A 13,680-nucleotide genomic window follows, 5' to 3' on the forward strand; every position below is an offset into this window, starting at 1 on the left:
TAAAATGGAAACCCCAATTTTTAAAAGCATTTTGAGTGTTTTTGCACTGAGCACGAGTGTGAAATGTCATTGCAATCAGGACAAATATATACTCTCTCAGTGTGCCATAAGCCATTTAACTGTGGTGCTTATTTAGATCCTGATCCTACAAAGAGGTAAGCCCACTTACGAATGTGAGTAGCCCCATGGAAGACTAGATTACACATGCAGTTAAATGTTATCAGATTGAAGTCGTAGAACAACAATCACAATAGGTACTTAATCACCTTTAAATTACAGTGTTCCTAATTTCGTTAATGTTATTCCCCAAGGAAAAATTGCATCATCTAGTATACAATCAAGAAAGAATCAAGGGCTGTTCCTTCAAGTGGTTGACAGTTCAAAAAGAGATATGATTTAAAAAAAAAATAGGTTGCTAAAGGCTGAACTACTTAATTGAATTATCTTTTTAAGAAATTGATGCAAATTAATATTATAATACTCCATTATATTGCCACAGAATCTTTGATCCTCAAGCCTTTATAAAATAATTAATAAACTTGAAAAACAAATGTATACTTTTTTTTTTTAATGGAACCGGCATTCTATCCCTGTTTGAGGCTTTCTAATAGTGATTTATATTTTGAAGGATGACAGTGTTTTCCTCTTCATAGATTGAGGCAAAAAGAACCCAAGAACTTCCGAGAGACGGAGTCCCTGACATGATTTCCTTCAGTCCTCAGGGTGCTCACCAGGTACAGTCCTGCCCTGTCCATAAAAGCAGACAAGCTCACTTTACAACGCCTGATCGGACAGAGAGGTAGGATGGCAGGCAATACAGCCAGAAAGGTGACAAAATTAATTGGGGAAAAAGGGAGCAAACCCAACAGAATGCATGTGAGCCAGCCGTCCCAACAGCGTTACAAATATTAAATAGTGACCCCTCCTTATCACTAGTGAAAAATCTGTATTGTATCTAAAGAGGCTTAATTATTCACTGGTCGTACATGGAGGTGGGGACCTCACAAGGGAGAATTAATTTTTTTTCCAAGAGCAGGTGTTTACAGTCTCTTGTTTCAAAACATAAGAAATAACAATGTTGTGGTTCTCCATCTTTATTTGGGTTATTTTTATGTCCCAAATTGTTTTTAAATTACCAAGTAGCATTGCTGTAGTGGGGGTACCTCTGCAATTGTTTCTGCTTGCTGCTCGCTGGCAAAATAACAGCTGCTATTGCTTTGCCAGGATTGATTTCCATAGAACAGCTCCATCTAAAGCCTACCTACAGGCAACAACTCTGCAGCAAAATATCAATGCAGTCTCATTTTCTGCTGTAAGCTTTTCTCAGAAGAAAATAATACATTTTCAGCAAAGTCCAACATGGGATGTCATTCATTCAGAGCACACAGAGGACGAGATGTTTATTTTTAAGGGACTAAATTCGTCTTCCACTTCCCCCCTCACCAACAAGTCGGAAAAAAAGTCCTCCCCAAGCTATCTCTGGGGGCACAAAAGCTGAGAATCAGGGTTTGTGTGTTATATCAAGGGCTTTACAGATAGACCACATCTTTCAGTAGAGGGAGTGTGACATGTTCTTGCTCACATCTGCCATCTCAGGCTGGTAGATTCAGAAAAGGTGCTCAGGTCTGTCACCTCCTTTCAAGCAACACTTCTGTCATTGTTCTTAGAACTCTTGCATGATGAACCTCAATAAATGGCCAGTGGGGTTCCCGTGCCTGAGGTTACGTGGGCACTTCCATCCTGTGCAAGTCCGCAGTAGCACCAACAGTATATTTCCACACTCGCCGCTCAGCCGTGGCCTCCTTCCTGTGCCGTCCCATGTCACTGGTACCGGAGCTCAGGCAGCGTATGGTGGGTCATGCAGGGACCTGATCTGTTTGAAAACTAAGCCTACAAAGAAAGTTTATTTTAGCCCAGAGGAGAACCCTGCCTTTTGTGTTTTATGAAGAAGGGGCAGCCTCTATAACCATTCCCACGCTCATTCCGCAGTAGATTCCCTCTTCTTTCTCACCTACAGCCAACACGGGTTTCAGTATCCAAAACTGTTGGTCTGAATCCTCTTTCAAACTGGCTTCAATACCTGGTATCAGGTTCTGGCGTGGACACATGGACTCCACAAAAACCGGCCTCACTTTCACATTTTAAAGCTGTTCAGCTGATGCTTCTGAAAGTCATGCCCTAAATTAATTTGGATAAAATTTCCTGAGTGCACCTCTGTAGACAAGCAGAAAGTTAAAAAAAAAAATCCCATTATACTTGCAGTTATATACATGCTTAAACACTCTGAAGAAGTAAAGCCTATAATAGGTGTCACTTTTGCAAATAGCTCATGTTTTCTTCTTTAAAGCAACATCAACTTTGACTTCAGTGTAATTACGCACATATATCAAAGTTGCCTGTTGGGCTTGCTCTCCAGCACGTACATTAGTCCAAGCTTTTGTCAGCCATTTCTCCCTTTAGGTGTGATATAAAATGAATCAGTTCTTCTGTACTTCCCATCAAGCAACAATTTTTAGTAGCTCACTATTCCTGAAATCTCTGAGATGCGTATTTATTGGTACGCACAGAACTCTGTGTTGAACCACCTCAGGACAAGGTCATGTGAAACATGATGCAACACTTTCTCCTATAAAAGAAAACATTATTTTTTTGCCAGTCCATAAATCCAGCTTTTAAAACAAGCATTACATTCACAAAGAAATAGTTTAGGGGAAAAAAAAAAACTTATTAGAGAAAAAAAACGTATTTCAATGGGCAGACTTCCAACTCTGCTGAGTGTGGAATAGTCAGGCTTTGTTTTTTTCCTATCTCTTCACTTATGTTTAGTTTTTGAAATTCTGATTAAAACAACTTGAATGCTAATCCTCTTTTCCAGACCTAGACACCTGGGATGTCAGTAAGGAGAAATTGTTAGGCAGAGGTTCCTGCTCTGAGTCCAAGGTAAAGTTCCATGGCCAGAAAGCATTTTGGGGAGATCAGATCATGCTGAGAGCCTGCTAGTGTATAGTTTCTTCAAAAAAAAAAGAAGAAACAGAAGAATTAGAAACAAGAGGAGCCCTTCCAATGGAGCAAAGAAGATGGACAAAACCAAAAATCTAGTCTACTGATCCAAATAATACAGGGAGACTAGCACGTACTGGAATGTGGGACTAAAACCAAAGCGAGCTGACATGAGGACATACTGCAGGGAGGGACAAGCAGAGTGATGAATGGTGCCATTGTGTGACTATTTTAATTAATTTTTGTAATGAAGCCAAAGCTCTAATTTACCACATCCCAAAAGTAAATAGAAAAGGTTATGACCTTAATTTCAGAGGTGGGGAAGGAAAACCTAATTGCTAAGTAGTCAGCTGTCACTCGTTATTGCAATTGGATAGATACACTTGGTGTGTTACTATGAATAGTCCAGATTCAACAGTCAAAATAGGGGATAATGACAGTTTCGTTCTCTCTCCCCTTCTTCTTCTTTCCAAGTCTTTGATTAGTAACATTTTGTACCAGTTTTATCACGCTGAATGCAATACTCCCAACTCCACCAGTCTCTGAGTAAACCTGTCTGGGCCACATAATAGCCTTTTTTTTTTTTTTTGTCTTCTCAGTACACAGATGTGTGCAACTTTAGCCAGATCCAAAATATACAGCGATGACAGGAGGTCCTTCCTGCCTTCTTACCTTCTTACTTTCTGCTAGCCCTGTGTGAGTATATTCCTACACAGGAGCTAGTGATGGAAAGACAGTTTTTCAATGTAACAGATCTATAAGCAGAAAAAGTGCAGAAGCCATGTCTGTTTCTAACCATGGCCACTAAATAAATACAATTAAATGTACATTTTATGCCATTTGGAACACGCCTCTGCTTGCATCACTTAGACTATGCACAGCCATCCCTGCACTTAACTTATGGGGTCACTTCTATGGGCCAAGTAAAGATGCGTGGATGGATCTGAGATTGGTGTGAGGTCCTTATGTCTTATCACACGCTATACCTCTCTATGTGCCCATATAAAAAGAGCACAATACTATGTGCTTGCTAAACGAAGTGTTTTCTACTCCGGAGCTGTTTCTTCTTTGCCCTATAATGCCAGTTTGAAGAGGAGGTTATCCAGCATCAGAACATGGAGGATTTAAACAGAAATATTCATAATAAAAATTGCTTTTCTAGCAAGTTCTCCTATGGCAGAAACAAAGGAGTAATCTGCGTTAGGCTGACTAGTTCAGACAAAGAACACTGGTATTAGACAGCGTGAATATTATTAGATTATCACCTATAATGTGGTAGCTATCATCAAAAATACAAATAACAGAGAGCTCCTGTCCCAAAATCCTTGTGTTAATAGCCACCCTGCTTTCTCAGCATACGTAGAAGCAGCTTCCTTTATTCTAGAAACACGAACATTTCTTCTGGCACTGTCCTTTTCTCAATATTCCTACTCAAAATACTGAAATACAGGGCACTTCATCTATAGTATGTCTTTAGATCTTCATTGGCAAGGCAGGTTAGTTAGCTGCTTGGTATCACAGGTTAACAGTTCAGGTCCTGAGCACAAAATTCAATGTATTCTTCTGCCAGGAATCAAGAGCATCGGGAAAATTCACTTGGTGTTTTCAGCAACCGAGAGTCAAGCTCATGAATGACTTTCTGAAGTTCTGCCTATACAGGCAAATAACAGATACTCCCTCTTCTGTGGCTGTCAGATCAAGAGTGGACTGTCTTTTTTTGAAGAACAAGTTTCAGCAAAACACAAATTAGCACAAATTCTGATGGCCTGTGCTACCTGACAGGATGATCTAATGGTGCCTTTTGACTTTGAAGGCCATGGCTGCATGAATCAACCTCTAAAGAAGACGCAGGGTTTAGCACAAATCCTGAGAGACAGCTGCCAGTCTTACTGATGCTCAGGGATGATATACAGGGAAAGCACTGATCCTTTCATGCTCTTGTCCCAGTGGGTTGAGGCATAGCAGCAGGAGGGAGAAAGATCCCATGATAGATGATCTGTGCATGCCCAGCGGGCAGTGCGCTGGTCTCCAAAGCTGTATCTCTTCTGAGAACACTAAGGCTGTTGGCACAGATAATGTCTTTCATTAGACTAACTGGGATATTTGGAAAAAATAGGCAAGTGTTTGAGTGCACGAGCTTTTCGTAAAACCTGCACAAAATGCAACAAAATTCAAAGATAAGACATATAAAGTACAAAAATGATTTCTGGGTAACATTTGATGTTGCTCTCGTGTGTGAGAAAACAAATCGGTTTTTTTTAGAGGGGAGCTTCCACATCAGTTTTGGTTTTAGGGCTGAAAATATCTTCCCTGGATATCTGGGTACTTGGTTGACATCTACATCTTTTGGCCTTTTGTATCCAAATCCCACGGCAACACTGATTTCCCAGCCTGTGCTCCACTGAGCAGGGATGGGTGAGCACAGCCGATGGGCGTTAGTTCCAGCTGACGGAGGCTGCGCTTGAAAGGGGGAGCAGATTTTACATCCTTCAGTTGCAAAAGGAGTGCTTGGCTCCACTGTCAAGGCTGGCCTTCAGCTCTGTAGATCTCAGTCATCTGCGAAGAATTGCTGCACACTGACCTAGATACTCTGTCAGCTCTGCTGCAGCGCCAGCTCGGTGACGAGGCTGCCATTTCCCTGGTCTCTGCTCTGCCCTATATCCTGCCTTGGAGATTAAAAAAAAAAAAAAAAAGAGGGACAATTTAATGTTAATCAGAACAGCATCTTCCTCTGATGATTCTTCTGGAAAACAGAGTTTCCCAGGGAAATCTATTGCCTTAATCTTCTTCTGCTGTTCCCCTTCCCTGCTGTCTCATTACGTTGCTTTATCTCAGAAATCCTGCTGCTTTTCAAACATATGCTGTCCACAAGAGAAGAGAAATGTGCCTCCTTCATTCCCTCCTTTCCTTGCATCTCCACCATGTGCTCCACAGTATGTCAACAGAGACTGAGGAGAGTAATTTATTAGATAAAAAGGGGGGCCCAGAGCAAGGGTAAGCCTGGACCTCTGATAGCAGCCATCTGAGATACCCGCATTGCACTCCGGTGGCGTGTTATTAACAGGGCACTCAGTCCAGCTTGACAAGTACAGCTGATAATATGAAAGGGTCTTTGTAGCTGCTGATCTGTACTAGATAGGAAATGAAAAAAAGTCAAAACCCAAACCCTTAATTGCCTTTAAAATTTCACTAGAATCAAATTAGATTGGCAAATCTAATTTTTCCTCTAGAAAAATTAACAACTGTAAAGGGACATCTGGGATTACCAGCAAAGGGGAATGTTAATCTTTGCGGTCTTGCGAAAGGGGCTACAGGGGAAACACCAGCAAAGCATCCCAGAAGGCAGACTTTTTCCTCCTTGTTTGCTTCATGTGACAGCGTTAGGCCTTGAGAAGACATGGCATCCTGCAGCATGATGAAGCGCAGTACTGCATTGCCTTGCCTGCCTCGGTAGTTCAAGGAGACAAGCTGCCTGACCTGGAGACCCCTTGGTCGTACCTGGTGCACTATAGACTGCTCAAAATCCCTGCCCTCCTTTCTCCTCTGAACCACGCAGAGCCGCAGGCTTGGTTCTCTGCTCCTCCGTGCCGCTTTTGTGCAGCCTGAAGTGAGTCATTTGGACTAAGATGCGCGAACTCCATCCCTTGGCTTCCTATCTGTGTTACAAGGCTACCGCAGCCTCACAGGGACCGGCCACCCCTGTGCACTGCACCAGAGCTGCGGTGGCACCTATCGGGTGAGACGGAGGATGTGGTTTTGGCTTGGCGTTTGGTGGGACGGAGCGGACAGTCCCACTAGTTGTTCAGCCATGTATGACAGGAGGGGAGGCGATTATCGACAGGTTTTCTTGCAGATTGTTCAGAAAAGTGGGAATACTGCAAGGCAGAGTAATAAACATCGTAATTCACTTGGCAGGATTTGCAGGGCAAGGTGAGTAACACAGAAGCAAGGGGAAACAATGCAACTTTATTCAAAGATATATAAAAATACACCATTGGAACCTGATAATTTCTTAGAATTAAAAAAAAAAATCCTGTAAAAACCAGAGAGAACTGATGGACTCCTTGAATTCAGGAGACACCTTTTCCTGAAGAAGGGGGAAGCAAACAGGAGGTGAAGTCTGGCAGTCCTGCCCTGCGCTCTTTGGCAGGTGCTTTTCTTCTTGAGGTAATAAAAATAACAGTGTTTTCAGAATTGCTCTTGCTGACGGAGTGACTGTGACAAGGGTTGGTCTGGAGAGATGTCAGCTCCATTTTCACCTCATGACACTTCTTTTTCCTCCCTCACTAACCTCTGATTAAAAGAGATCTTTCTTTCACACCCACAGTCTTGCCAGGGCCAAATCCTCAACCCCACAGTGAGGTCTGAGTGACGAAGCTGGGTGGGAGGAGGGAGTGATGGGGGAGCTGGGTGGCAGCAGGACTGGGTTTTAGAAGATCTCCCCAAGGAACAAGTGTTTACAAGATAGTTTTCCACTCCCTGAAGACTTCACAGCATTTCTGTTGCTAGGGACAGGGGCTGGACTTCATGAGGAGACCGGCAGCCTTGAAAGCCAGTGCCTGGCTGACTTTTGCTAAGATGGTCAGATGACAGAGGACTCAATGTCCTACAAGTTTGATGCCCTGCTACTCTGGGGGACGGCTTTGCCCCCCATGCCACATGGCTGCATTCCAGCTGAGCAGAATCTAACGGGGCTGGAACTTGCCCCAGCACAAAGCAGTTGGATCTTTTCTTCCTGTCTTTGCCACAAAGGGCTCCTGCAGTGGAGAACTGACTGGCTTTCCCCACCTCTACGCACATTGCAAAGCCCATCTTCTCCAGGCTGCAAGGGTGGACAGCATGATGTGATCAGAGATATAGGGCTGGAGGCTGTAGGATGTTTTAAGCAGACACGTATGATTTGACAGTATAGACTATATGTGGGCATTTTTGTTTTAAGGGAGAGCCATTATTAGAAGCTTTTGTATTTGAATTGTTGAATTAGAAGAGCTCACTGAAAAATGTAGATGTTTTATTTTTGTATAAAAAATACAAAATACACTGCAGAGCACTGCAGTGGCACCAGTGGATTAAAAATAAGGTAATATGAGAAGCCAGTGAGCTGGTTTGTCTGTCACCTGCCAAGAGTTTAACTTTCAGTTGAATTCAGCAACTTTGCTCTTAAAAGTACTGAGCTCTCCAAGTAATAAAGTAAATGCAAAGATGGCAAGCCATGCATTTACAATATTTATCAGGGCTAGTGCAATAAATATATTCCATTCCCCCATTTCTATTTATGAATTTACTTAAACGCAGCTAGATGAAGTCATTTTACAAGGACCATAATATTATTCCCTTGCATTCATCATGCATTGATTGCCAATGCAATCTGAGATAGTGGTACTAAAGAACAAAGAGGAAATATGCTTCCAGGTTTTGTTATTTCTCTCCCACTGTGATCACTCGTTGGGCTTGCTTTCCTTCTCCGTCCCATCCCTCCGTCGCAGGCAAGAAGCTGAGTGTGCCAAGGAGGAACAGTGGTTTGCAATGCATCTGTGCCACGCTGTTGTATGAGCTGGTCCTCCTGCTCCCACGTGGACCGTACACAGAGGGCACATTACATGCACGGCTGCTGCAGCATAAGCTCTTCGAAACACTATGTCAGCTTGTCTCTCTGATATCCCAATAAAACAGAGCTTTTGGAGCATTAATTTTTCAAGATGTGGATGGTTATTTTTACCATTGCAGTCTACGTAATGGCTGAGCCTTGTTCTGCCACGTTGCTATTTTATTTCTTCAGCATTCAGTGCACTTTTCACTGGTGCTAGCAGCAAGTCTCCCACTTAGGTTGCTGGGAGGGGGAACTGGCTGTTGCGATAATAGCATATTTTATGTGAAATCTGATAATGAGGATTTCGTAGATATGGTACTGCATTGATTTAATGTCTTTTCCATGCATTGATCTGGAGCAAGACCCTCTCAGCTAAACTTAGTCCTTGAAACTAAAGCAGGCTTTTATCAAGTTATTTTTTGCAATGGTCAAAATAAGAAAGAAGAAAGGGATGGTTTGTATGCTGGGGGCTCCTGCATTTCACAAGCGATAGGAAAATTTCTGTCTCGAGAGACACTGAGGCTTTTATCTCCAGGTGGGAGCTGGGAGGCAGGAGCAGGTGCCTCTCACTTTGGCAAGCTCTGCGAAAGCCTGTATTCACCTCTGTGCAGAAAGCTCAGCAGGCGTTCTTGCAGTCCACAAATCGTTGCCAGCTGTCAAAGTGAAATGGTTCAGCAGTGAGTCTCCCGGGCTGTGTTCTGGCCAAAATTCAATCGGATTACAAACCAATTGCTCCAGCCTGTCCCAGGAGCAGGAAACCACCATCAGCTGGCTGACGGGATCTGGTCTCAGTGACAGACAGCGCTGCTCCCTGCCTGCTGCAGTGTGTTTGCAGTAGCTTGCTGGGAGCAGTGGCTCTCCTTGCAGGTCTTACGAATGCAGCTTTCCCTCCTTCCCCAAGCTGTGGGAATGTGAAGAATTCCTGAAAAAAAAAAAGAGGAGGAGAGGACTAAAAAGTGCATTGCTGCAAGCAGCTTTTCTCCAAGCAGTGATTTCACTGCAAAACATCTTCTGAAATTCCAGGCACCACATCCTCCCAAAGTACTACCACTCGCATGTAACTGAAATAGCATCTCTCTTTTAGCAAAATAAGAAAATTGCTTTTATTTCATATACAGTTTGGCTGTGGACAGGCTGGCTGTAGATTGACATTGAATGTAAATCAGAGAGACCCAGCAGTTCTATAGGCAGCAAGACTATCTAATAATAGTTTGTAATCAAAAATATTTAGGAAAAGAGAAAGAAGTTTCCTGTTTGGGGACTAAGCCAGGCTCTGGTAATTTGTGATTAAAGGCAATACATTAATGAGAAACAGACTGTCATACATGCACCTACCTGTTGTGTGTCTTCCCCCTCCTTCTTCAGTGGTGACTGCCTACGACATGATGAAGGACTTGGTGATAGATCTTAGAGGGATGCCTCAGCTAAAGCCTACTCGTAAGCCAGACCTTTAGCAGGACTCACTTGGTAAAAGAAGTCATCATCATCTTCACTTGTGGGTGCAAAGCAGTGACGCAGACATGTGTCAGTCTTGCCAACAATTTAAGGCTAAGTCTAGATGTGAATAAGAAAGCAGGATGCTGCTGGGGCACTTGGCTGATCCCGCTGAGTAAGAAACGGCGGCAGTGGAGCGTTACCAGGCTGGGGCAGTGGGCTGCCTGTGGGCTCCTTTGCTCTGAAGGGGTGAGACCTGTAAGAGCAGAAGGAAGAGAAGAACAGGGAGATGCAGATGCCTGAGGGTATAATCAGGAGCTTCACTCCATGAAAGGGATGGGGTGGGAGGCTTTGAGTCCTCTCTCTCCAATACACCTTCACTTCCCTTTCATTTCCTCTCTATTGCTAGTCCTATGGGGAAAACATTGCTATTAAAGCAAAAGCTCCAGGGAGCTAAAATATGCATAGGGATTCTTTGGAGGAAAACTTGGCTCTGGTGAAGTTAGCAGGAGTTTTGGAATCAACTTCAGTTAAGCCTGAATTTCACCTTGTTGTAATACTGTACCAAAACGTTTCCAGGACTGTGCAAAACATTGCCTGCTTGATGCTGACCTTTCCATCACAACTGTACAGAGCCTGGTACCATCCTGTGAAATTCTCCATTCTTTTGTGATAAATCACATCCTTCTCTCAAGAGGTAACAACAAATAAATACCCCTTAATCATCCTGAAAATGGGATCAACAGTTTCACATACCACTGGGCAGCACGACCAGATCTTTGTAGTTTCAGTGGGAAACTGCTGGAAATCGAATGTTTCTGCAGAGGTTATTTATTTGAGGGACAACTGGAATATTCCAGTGATCCAGATTTAGTTATTTTTGGTGTCCCTTTCCATAGGGAGTTGGCAACCTATTTAAATCCAGGGGACCATGACTAGCTATTCACGTTTTGCTTTGCTAGATTTGTGCTGTGTATATTTTGGAAACAATGTCTGCTCTGAGCAGCAGATAGAGCGATGCCACGGCCCACATCAGTGAAAAGCTCTTCTGATTTTTTTTCCCCCTCTTCCATTCTCAGAGAAGGCTGTCCTCTGTTCTCCCTCTTTCTATATTTTATTGCCAGTGTGGAATGCTTTAAAAATACCATTAAGGAATGTGTTGCCCGGTAAGATCTACACTGCATTTCACTTTCTATGCTCTTTCCAACAGCCGCCAAGCTCTGACTGAATCTATTATATTATTCTGATGCTTGAAAAAGCACAAGCATTTTCTATTTGGTAAGTGTAACTGTGGGGCCATTGACAACTGGCTTCTAATGTCATGTGCAAAGCCCACGTTTTCTTAAATGCACAGTGATTTTGACAAGACTGGCCTGATTTTCCAAGGTACTCAAACATCTGAGGATCCCAAGCTGATGGTCTTTTCTCAGCAAATGAGACCAGACACTGGAAATTCAAAAGTTAGAGCCAAAGAATGAGCCACCCAAATCTGTGAAATCCAATGATTTTACCTTTTTCTTCATCCCTACTTTCCCATTCCTGGGAGAATTCTGATTTCGTCACTGGCACTCTACCTTTCAAAAGCTCTTCTGGAGCCATTACTTCACCAGCCTCGAAGGGCCCTGGGATCGGGGAGTGCATCAGCAGCAAAGGGTGACTCAGCAGTGAGAAGCAGTTTCCAGCTACAAACCTGCCTCCCACAGCAACTCCAAGCAGGGAGTAATCAGCGTATGTGTGCAAACACGTTCATTCTTGGCTCACCGTGATGAAATGGCAGCTGGTCCTCGTGCAACATCTGCCTCCGCTGTCAGTCTCTCACGTATGCCCACGTAGCACCATCGTCTCAGCAGCCAGACACTGGGCATCGATGTCCCCTTGCGATCCTTTCCCAGCCGGCAGCAAAGGATCCCCCGCCTGCCTCTTCCCCATCTCACTGCTTGCTGTGTCTTCCTGCAGACCTCTGCTACTAGTAGCGGGGATCAGCGCTTTGGGAAGCCTGTGGCAGAAGATGGGACTGTAGTCTTTTAAGTATTGTATACTTTTATACAATAAGATGATGTGATATGAGGTTTCCCTCTGCACTGCTTTGTCACCCCCAAACCCTGCCTCAGGCTGCTTTATCTGTGTCCTTTGGGGCGAGACTGCAGTGTGACTGGGAACAGATTGGCTGTGCGGAGCGGGATGCTCAGAGGCATTCCCACTTCTGCCATGGACTCACTGCGTGAGGCCGTAAGGGCAGGTAACTGCTCTCTGTATCTGAAGACTAAAAAAGCAACACTGACCTCCTGAGATTAAAATAACTTAAGAGCCTGGGCAGTGTCTTATTAACTGGTCATTGCCAGAAAAGGAAAAGAAAAAAAGAAGCTGGAAAAAAACTCTTTCACTTGCCTTGTTCTGTCTGTAAAAACAACATTTGATAGAAGTGTCACTTAAGCATGTAGAATTCAGAGGCTCCACTGCCATCTAATTCCGACAACCTCTGCCTGCCTCCCTGGGCCTTGTATCTCACTTAGCACGAGCAAAAAACGTGGTTGTCCCACTGAGAGACAGAATCCTGGTGCAGTGCACAGGGAACCCCATTGGGCAGCTGCAGTTAAGAGCAAATTTAATTAGAAATATTGGTGAAAGACAGAGGAGGTCGATGACAAACCAAGGGCTAGCACAGAGCGTGTCCTGCAGAAGTCACTTGAGCTACTTTGGTGTCTTCAGCAGGAGTCAGACCGGACACAGAGTCCGGGCCATTTTATAGACCTCAACCTTCTACTCTTGTGAGCAGTCCTGGATGAGAATGGCTTAAAAGTCCCTTTTGGACAATTTTTGGCCAGAGAAGTCTGTGCAAGATACAGAAGTTTAGATTTATTTTTGCTAGCACAGTCTTGTAAGAAATGTCCTTAATGATACTACTTCTCAGTTCTTTTTTTGCTAGTTATAATTGAAAACAAACATTTCTCTGTAAATAGAGAAAGGCTGGTTAGTCTGTACAGAATTCCCAACGGGCAGCGCCAAAGTTGTGGCCTAAAGAAGCTGCAAAGGTTTTGCCAAATAGGGCTAAAAGGGTCTAAAGCCTAAAGACTGGCCTCCGCTCCTGGAAGAAGCACTGGTGGGATGCTGTACGCTTTAGCACTCGTCTGTGTTCCTTCCAGATGCTGTCTTGCTCCAAGCAGATGATGTCCTTAGTTCAGTACCCAGAGTCTGTGTAGTTCACAAGGTAAGCAGAGCATTTCCAGATTGCTGGGAAGGGAAGAGAGTCCCACTTTGCCTTAGCACCACTTGATGATCTCTCAGACCTTGCTGATGGCAGCCAAAAGGAGGATAGACAACCAGGACCGTGTCCTGCCTTGTTTCCAGCTGGAGTCACGGGTTCTACTATGCTGGCTCTTTATTGCAAAGACGGTGACGACCAGTGGTATAACATTTTCTGCTGCGAGAAACACAGGCTCTTGCCACTTGCATAAAGAAATTCCTACAGCACAAGTGTATTTGCTCATGCTTTTTCTCTGTGTACATAACCTAGAACTATTTTTATCTAGCTAGGCACTGACGTTTTGGAGTTATCTCTGCTTATTTTCAAAAACCTTAACCTTTGGCATGTTCCGTATTAGTCCCACTGATTTTGTGTTGCTTTTTTTCCCTTTTCTTTTCATTCCTTGCCTCTT

The 13,680-nt window shown here is 43.7% G+C and overlaps 1 long non-coding RNA gene across 1 annotated transcript; it reads right to left on the reverse strand.

Moving 5' to 3' along the window:
• Positions 1-6,947: 6,947 nt before the first annotated feature.
• Positions 6,948-13,443, reverse strand: LOC142053720 (uncharacterized). Its single transcript, XR_012659302.1, has 3 exons — positions 11,786-13,443; positions 9,926-10,280; positions 6,948-9,512 (listed from the first exon to the last, which is right to left on the reverse strand). It is a non-coding gene; the product is annotated as an uncharacterized LOC142053720 (long non-coding RNA).
• Positions 13,444-13,680: the final 237 nt, after the last annotated feature.

The sequence above is a fragment of the Phalacrocorax aristotelis genome, chromosome 2 (genome assembly GCF_949628215.1).
Source record: "Phalacrocorax aristotelis chromosome 2, bGulAri2.1, whole genome shotgun sequence".
NCBI classification, from domain to species: domain Eukaryota; kingdom Metazoa; phylum Chordata; class Aves; order Suliformes; family Phalacrocoracidae; genus Phalacrocorax; species Phalacrocorax aristotelis.